General features: G+C 45.9%; 1 long non-coding RNA gene across 2 annotated transcripts in view; it reads right to left on the bottom strand.

Moving 5' to 3' along the window:
• Window positions 1–1,892: 1,892 nt before the first annotated feature.
• Window positions 1,893–8,676, bottom strand: part of LOC115591396 (uncharacterized) — a 41,066-nt gene continuing 34,282 nt past the window's right edge. For both annotated transcript variants that reach the window (XR_003985956.1, XR_003985957.1), the window contains exon 4: window positions 1,893–2,517. This is a non-coding gene — a long non-coding RNA (uncharacterized LOC115591396). The remainder of the gene's footprint in view (window positions 2,518–8,676) is intronic.

The raw sequence follows: 8,676 nt of genomic DNA, 5'->3' as shown, positions 1-8,676 counted from the left end.
GTTATGGTATCATTCCCACCATTAAAGAGGTTTTCCACCTTCCCAATGACCTCCGCCTCGCCTCACAGGACACAGAAAACGACCTGATGGCAATGTCTTTCACTGTACGTAGGCTGCGCTGTGACGAGGGCGTGTGTGTGTGTGTGTGTGTGTGTGTGCGCGCATGTGTGTATGTGTGTGTGTGTGTGTGTGTGTGTGAGCATCTGTGTATGGAGGGTGGGTCAGTCGCCGTTCAGACTCCAGTGTCTTTAGAAAGCGTCCAGCCTGCAGGGTTCAGGCCTTCTCCCTGGGTGAGAGTGGGGGAATCTAGCATGGCCAGTAAGCATGTATATCAGGCCATCTCACGGCTGGCTGGACGCTCCCTGGGTGGCCCACCGTGGTCAATACTGCACTGGTGACTGGACACACAGAATGGGATAATCTCCTACTTTCTTTCAGGGCCATGGTGCACACACACACACGCACACACACAGATATCCTTTTATTCTGGCCTGGCTATGGAGGTTTGCCTGGCCCTTATTTCAGGTCAGGACCAGTCAAGGGGAGGCCGAGCGGCTGAGGAACCCAGAGCGAGGGGACAGTGTTGTTGGGGGAGAGTGGGGGTGAGAGCAGGGAGCCCATTTCAGCCAGAGCAGTGGAGCACACTGGGGGCACTGGGGCATCACCTCTACTGGCTGTTGGGGGAAAACAAAAGGAGGTGTGATCCCCACAAAACATAGGACCACTGTTTGTGTGTGTGAGTGTGTGTGTGTGTGCGTGTGTGCATGCGTGTGGTTGTGAATGTGTATCATTGTTCAGAGTTTCCTTCAGCTCCAGCAACTCGCTTCAACACCCCTGCTGCTCACACACAAAGGCACCTAATTGACACCACAGATTTAGGCCACTAGGTTTAACTGTTCCCCTTCCAACCCTTCAGCCACTGCTGGAATAATCATAGTAATCGAAGTGAACAGCCTCCCATAGCTTCTCACAACACATCTGAGCTGATGCCTCCACAATAACTGGCAATATACACTATTTCTGTTGCTGTCCACAAATCCAAATTTGTAAGACCATCTCTCGATACTTTTTTTGACTTGCTCATCCTGAAGGCGCAACTCTTTAAAAACAAGTATCAACTATATTTTTTCATTATTGAGGAATGCTAAAAAATTTGGTTAAACAGCCGGGCACTGTAGTTTTTAGGAATTATTCTCAAACCAGGGGTAAATGCTATATTTGCTGAGAACTATTTTCCGCGGCAGATGTATATATAATTGCCGCTCTGGTGAGTATTTACAGCAAAAGGATGTGGGCTTGACTTAAACTAAACTACAGCGCCTATGTTCATTGAAATGTCGCATCAGTAGCTGGCAATATATTATGTTTTTCTTACTGTCAAAAAATCCCAAACTAACAAGAACATCTCTTAGTTTTCAAACTTAGTTTTCCCGAAGCCTACTAGCTCCTTCTGAAGATGTAAATCTTTGAAAAACAGATGACAAACATGTACATTCATTTTTTTGTGTTTTTTTGTTTTAAGTGTTGGTCAAGCAGCCGGGCACTGTAGTTTTCAGGAACCATCAAGAAAACAGTAAATGCTGTATTTGTTCAGAACTATTGTAATGAAGGAACATGTCACCCGGTGTAATGATGTCCCTCATTTAATAGTTTTTTTGACAACAATGGAAGTCTATAGCAAAAATAGATGTATATGTATATTGAGCTTTGGATTAACAGCAATTCTATTTCCCATTAGTCGTTATCAATTCATTGTTTTTGTTGACCAGAAAAAAAATAGAATATCACCAAAGACCTTGATTAAACAAACTCTCGGCAATAAAACAATCTTTACTGACAGAAAGAGAAACAAGAATTAAATAGAAGGGCAAAAAAAAAACAACCAAGACAGATTTTCTTTTTTCAAATTGTTCATCTTTATTAGAAATATATTTCATATCACCGCTACACTTTTCTCATTCAGCAATCTCATTTAACATTTCACGATCAGATTCATTCGCGCTATGCAGACGATTGTATAAATATGTGTGTGTACATGATCACGATTCCACAGAAAAGTACTTCAACAGCGACAAACTCTTGTCGAGCGATTTTCTAGTCAAATACTTGGATGTAAATTACTGAGTGAAAAGAGGGACCGCTTGGGGTCTCAGCCAATCTCCGACCTAAAATTGTTCTCAAATGTAGTAATTCACATCTAATGAAACTAATTCTGGGAAATATTTCTCAGCAGCTCCATTTTCACACTTCAGACAGCTCTTAAATTGATTCAACCTCTAAACTTACCTTTTAGAAGCGGCTCCAACTTACCTGTCCGCAAAGAGCCAGACTAGACAACTGATAATCAGACTGTAATGATGTGTGTGTCTAACTGACTGTTCCTGCAGATGGAAGAAGTGGCGTTTTTCCATATGTGGCCGAGGCTAAACACGGTCAGAGAGACTACAGACGGTGTGTGGGCTTTTGTTAGAGAACGGTGGAAGCTCAGTCGCCGCTTTTCATCCAGACTGGCCGCATCTGAGAAGACATGAGCAGAGAAAAAAAGAGACATCAGTGATAGAGAACACTCCTGAAATTCTGCAGTAGGTTCAGTCATCTTCCTCTGAGCAGGCAGGTGTAGCTGCACGTCTAAAATGAGTGATGGCTATCTGTGCTTGCATCACATGCATGCGCTCCCTCTGCATACAGCTTGTCGTTATGACGCTGTCTGTGTCATCATCTCTCCAGACACACCACACTGTTAATGTTCACTGCGGGGGGGGGCTGTCAGTTTGTGCATGTACGTAGGTGCATGTGCGGTTGTTGCTGCGTCTATCAGCTGTCTGTATCAATGGTGTGCATGACCCCTGAGCTAGCAGACAGTCATGGGTCAAAGGTCGAGGTAGAGCCTGTCTGGGCTTCCTGGCTGAAGCCAACGCCCGCAGCACGAACACGCACACATAAACACATGCATTGGGGGGGATGGGCTGCCCCCCTACCAGACTAATATCACCTTTGGGATTAGGATCCAGACAGAAATACATTGACCCCAAACACACACACACACACACACACACACACACAAACACTGAGAGTCTCAGACACAGGATCTGCTTGGTCATAAAACAGGACTCGGTTGCAGTGACGCAGAGAGACGCAGCAGAGATGCTGAGTCTGGGAAGGCCATCTAATTATCTTTCAGCGCTGAGTTAAAGAGGAGAGCAGAGGAGACTGGGGGGATTCAAGCGTCACCATGGTGAGCAGAGAAAGCAGCTGACACGGTGCGAGCTAGCTGGCTAGCTAGCTACACGGTATAGTGTTCATGGTGGAAGGATAAAGGGAAATACTAAGAATCGGCAGTGCAGCTATGATAGCTTAAATATCTTGAAATCAGAGGGATATGAATATGCACAGGTGAAAGAGCAGCTAAGAAAAAGAGCATTGTTTGTTGCTCAACTCCCTCCTGTCATATGTCAAGCAGCTTAGCTCTGTAATTGCATTAAACGCAGGCACTGATGTAGCTGCAGGAAGTGAGAGCCCAGAGCGCCAATCTGGATAAAACAACATCAGCATGCCAGACGCTTGTAAAAAAAAAAAAAAGAAAAAAAAGAAAAGAAAATCGTGAATCAAAGAGAAGCGGGGCTGCAGGATCTCAGCGCAGAGTGAAACAGGAAAAAGGTCAGATTCAGAGGAGCTGACGGGGCTTCACTGCCAGGCCAACGGGGGAAACTCCCCAAATAAGCCCGAGTGTTAAGCCCGCTAATCCCCTGTATTATTGCAACATCTGTGAGGTCTAGAGAGGCTCTGCCGGTGATTAGCAAAACAGATGTAAACAATATCCTGGCTAAAAAAGGAGAGGAGAGGAGAGGAGAGGAGAGGAGAGCGCTTGGTTGATGTGAGTAACACAGTGCTGGAAGGATAAGAAAAGTAGAGATAGAGAGAGCGAATGTGGAGAATATAAAGCAGGTGAGGTGGGAGCAAGTGTGTCGAGGGATTTAGGGGGTGAAAAAAAAAAAGGAGAGGAGGAAGTGGCGGATTGATGAAAATGAGGCAGGAGAGGATGCAATAGCGATATTTGGAAGAAATACCGATCAAGGATGGTGATGAGATGTGAAGATAGGAGCTCTATTAGCTGTCGAGGATCGGCAGAATACAGTAGATGGAGGGGAGGGGGGGGGAGTTGGAGAGGAGGGGAGACAGAAGGTGACAGCATGAGGGGAGAAGGAGCAGCAGATTGGGAGACGGCAGACCCGGGGCCAGGGGTGCCCTGACCGGCTGACGAGACACCAGGGAGACGGGCCTAATTTATGCAGAGTTAGGCTGAGGGGCTGAAGAGTGGAGGGTGTCTGGGACCCCCTCAATACCCCTCAGCACCGAGGGGAGCAGCTATGGGTGCTAGCAGTGTGAGAAGGTAGGGGGATGGGGGAGTCTGGTTTTATTTTTTGAGAGACACAAGGGGGGGGGGGGGGGGGGGGGGGGGGTTGGAGGCTGCACTCCCTGCTCAATTCAGGCGAGACTGTCCGTCTGACGTCCCATTAAGGTTTGGGACAGGGCATGCATGGGGAACGAGGCGATAAAGGGGAGAGGAGAGGGGAGGATAGGAGAAGGAGGAGAGGCCATGCTTAACTCCCTCTTTGCCAGAGATGCTCTGGCAAAGAGCATCCCCCCACCCCTCCACACTCCAGTCCTCTTCTTCTCCAGTCTGGCTACCTATTAGATCCACATGGCCGTCCGTCTGCTTCTCTGCATACTAATTCCCCATTACCACAACCTTGAACGTGAGCAAAGAACAGAGTCGGACTAAATCGGAGACAAGTAGCCAGGCTGGTTGGTTGGTTGGATGAGAGGCAAGAAGAGTACTTCAGCACCCGGGAAGGACAGGCGCGTTCGCCGGGCCAGCGGAGTGTGTGTGTGTGTGGTGGTCGTACAATGGAGGCTTTATGACCGACTGTCGCTGCAAAACGGATTAAGTTATTTTTGCATATTGTGTTTAATTCAAATGAATGTGTTATTTTAGTTACCAAATATCTCACATCTCTTCTCTCATCTAAATCCAGTAACTGCAGTTCACGATCAAGGGCTGCGGCTAACGATTGATCATTTTCTCGATTCATCTATTATTTGTTTGGTCTGTAAATTGTGTGGAAACCGATGAAAAATTACGTCTTCAGTTGTTTTGTTTGTCCGCAACACAAAGATATTCACAGTAGAGTAAGGAAACTGAGAAACATCCACATTTAAGAAACTGCCATCAGAGAATTTTGACTTTTTCTCTCTAGGAAAAATTGCTCAAACTGATTAATCGATTTTCAGAATAGTTGGCGATTAACTAATAACAGCTAAGATTAACTGTTGAAGCTCTAACACAATTAAGCAGATAACTAACCTTAGATAACACTGATGTACGCACTAACGCTAACAAAACAGAGTTTGCTGCACATCTTATAAAAGGAACAACCTTAAAAACACTCTCAAACTACAGTCTTACATTCGCTTTTGGGTTTTTTTCAGCTTTGTTTTGGCATGTTTTTCATTATTTTTGATTAATCACTTGTCCGTTTTGCGGTTGTGCTGTTTCTGTTTGTGGTATGCAGATGTTTCTTGATCTCAGGTTTGAATAAAGATTAAATAAATAAGAAAAGCTAATTCTAAGATTGCAATTGGGAGCGGTAACCTTGCCTCATGAAACTACTGTTCTACCTCAGAGGATTTTTCGTTTCTCTGGGCTTCAATGTAAGACTAAATATCAAAAACCTGCTCTGAACGTAGGGGGTTTCAAAGAGGTCCCCATAAAAATCGAATAGGTCCCCAGCTGCGTAAAGGAATCGTAAAGAAAAAGAAATCTGTCTTACATAGAATTACTTTTGTCTTTTTTCAAGCTTTTCTCTTATTTTTGCCCTTTTTTTCAGGTGGAAAAACTAAACACTATTTCTTTCTGGCTCCAAATATCCTACAAATAGAACAATCTGAGAAACCGACCCATTTTTTCAGGTGAACTGTTCACATTCTCATCATGGGGGGTCAAAAAAAAAAAAAAAAAAAGCTGCTGCTTCATTGTGAGCGTCTACCCTGGTACCAAGAAGCAAAAGCTCCACGCGGTAACGCTGCATGATCATTTGGCATGAGTTAAAAAAAAAAGTGTAATTGAATATTGAAGCCATCTGTAGCTTTGAGATCAGAATATCAGTATTAATGTCAGCCTTTCAAATCTTGTCTCAGTCATGTGTGTGAGGAGACATGCTGTATGCTTTTGTGTTTGTGAATCCTGGCTGATGGCCAAGTGAATCTGTGTGTGTGTGTGTGTTGTCTGAGGGGCCCTGGTGAGAAGCGGAATGAACAGCCAGGCAGGGTGATGGTTGAGTCTGGTGATGCAGGTAGACAGTTTAATGACAGTCCTCACCCCTGAACATACAAGCCAGTGAGCGCCTGGGCCGCGCTCGCAGATGTACACACAGCGTATGACACATGCACATATACGTGTGATATATGGTGTGGCATTTTCTGAAAAAGACACCGGTGCCGGTGAAAATGAAACAGAGAGAAATCTGTGTGTGTGTGTGACCCTGGAAGGAATAACCGGAGGAGCTAGAAATGACTAACAGCTGCTACTTTTGACCGTCGCTTTATTTCGGTTAAAACAAACAAAGAGTTTTGAGCTCGTCCTTCGGCACGTTTACACCTTTCACCTCACTTTTTTTTTTTTCTTTCTTTTTTTTTTTTTTGAAAGCCGGATTTGTACAGTTGACACCGCACAAACAAACATCCTCAGAATCTACATGCTGGTGAGGAACAGTGCAGAGTAAAGCTCCATTCACAGACTCAACAGAAGCCAAGCTCTTTGTGCCTTTTCTCCAGAGTTGTGGCCTTGCATCTTATTCAAGCAGGACTCGCGCAGGTCTGGACTTGAATTTGGTGCCCAAACAAAGACATAGAGCCACCTCATTAAAAAAACATGTCATTGGATCAGGCCTGGGCTGAATTGTGTGATTTTCCCTCCTACCATAAGTGGCCGTGACTGAGCGTTGGGCTGAATGAGAGGCCGGATAGAGGCCTACCAATGGAGCGCCACGCTACATCTCTATGGGAACCACCCCCTCACAGAGGGGGGCACATTTAAAGCTTTGTTGGTCTGTTAACACAGCTTTTTAAAACGCCTCTTTATGGACTCAGCTAAGCAAACTGCAGCCCCTGGTTTTCATGCGCCAGAAGGAGAAAGTAAAAAAAAGAAAAAGAAGAAAAAGAAAAAGAAAGAAAGGAGAGTGAAGGGCAAGAGAATAAGGGGGGGGGGGATGGGGGCTGAAGAGGTTGTTTTTTGGTTTTCACAGAATATAAGAAAACTTAATCACCAGAAAAGTTCAAGTGGGAGACTATTTCTGTGTGCTTTCATGTAATGAGAAAGAAGAATAGCTTTCAAACCTAAACTCGGTTATTCGATATTTCAAATCCACTCTCAGCGCCTCGCCAAAATAAGACAGCACACCCCCCCATTCAGAGCGCTGGGTACATCTGCTCTCGCCGCATCGAATCACCTGAGAACTGAACTTTGTAGCGGTTGTTGGATGCAGCAGAACCAGGTCAGTGACAAACTGCACCGTCTCACCGTGTCCTCTGATACAGTCAGCACACACCTTTACCCAGAGGATTACAGACATACTGCTGCTGGAACAATAGGTCTGTGTGGGTCGTGTGTGTGTGTGTGTGTGTGTGTGTGTGTGTGTGTGTGTGTGTGTGTGTGTGAGACAAACACGGTCCTGCCTGGGAAACGTGGGCTGGAGACTTAGTCAGTCTCACAAGGCGCTGAGGATGACAGTGAAATGAATAACAATGAACTTGCTGAGAGTCAAGTTCAGAACATTAGAGATGAACCAGAGCTGAGGAGCACAGCTGTACACAAAGGAACAGTGTGTGTGTGCGTGTGTGTGTGCGCGTAATTGTGTCGAGGAAATATCTCAATATGAAGCAGAGCTCCAGAGAGGAGCACCCACTAAGATGAAAATACACACACACACACACCTCCTCTTCCCACTCTCTGGCTCCCCTCCCCTTCCCATCTCGCCGCGCACATGCAGCAAGGACCCCGTTCCCTCCTCGCAATCCTTCTATTGCTGTCTGCTGCGCGCCTGATGAAAAAGCGGAATGACATAGAGGGGGCGCGCATGCCTACAGGCAAGAAAACGCACATTTGTAAATCACAGCCCCAACACAAACTTGGGGTTTAATAGGGGTTTCTAAGGCGCGGCGGCAGGGTCCACCTCGCCTCGCTCGCTTCAGCGGCCACGCTGCACGTTTTTTCAGGGGGAAAAATGTGACTGAACAGCCTCCACCGCCGCCACCCAGCAGAGAGGGGATGGTCTACGGCGGCTGCGAATGCATCTGAATACATTTACATAAAGATTGTGCCACAGTGACGGAGGCGCTGCTGAGAATCCAGCGTGCCCATCATTGTCCCCGGAAATCAGAGCAATGATTGAAATGTTGGGCGCAGAAGGGGGAGAGGGAGGTGATAACGGGAAGCGGTCACTTTATTCTGAAAGGAAACACGGGGCGCTGTGTGTTTTTGTACAAGTCTGAAAGGAGCTCAGTGTCGCCTGCCATCGGCAGCGTATATGAACCGGAGACATGCAGGGAGCAAAATTACACAAATAATTTTTTTATTTTTCGGATTTGAACCAAGAACAACGTTGATAGAGAAGAGAA

The sequence above is a fragment of the Sparus aurata genome, chromosome 11 (assembly GCF_900880675.1).
Source record: "Sparus aurata chromosome 11, fSpaAur1.1, whole genome shotgun sequence".
NCBI lineage: Eukaryota > Metazoa > Chordata > Actinopteri > Spariformes > Sparidae > Sparus > Sparus aurata.
This window is presented reverse-complemented; position numbering and strand designations above follow the sequence as displayed.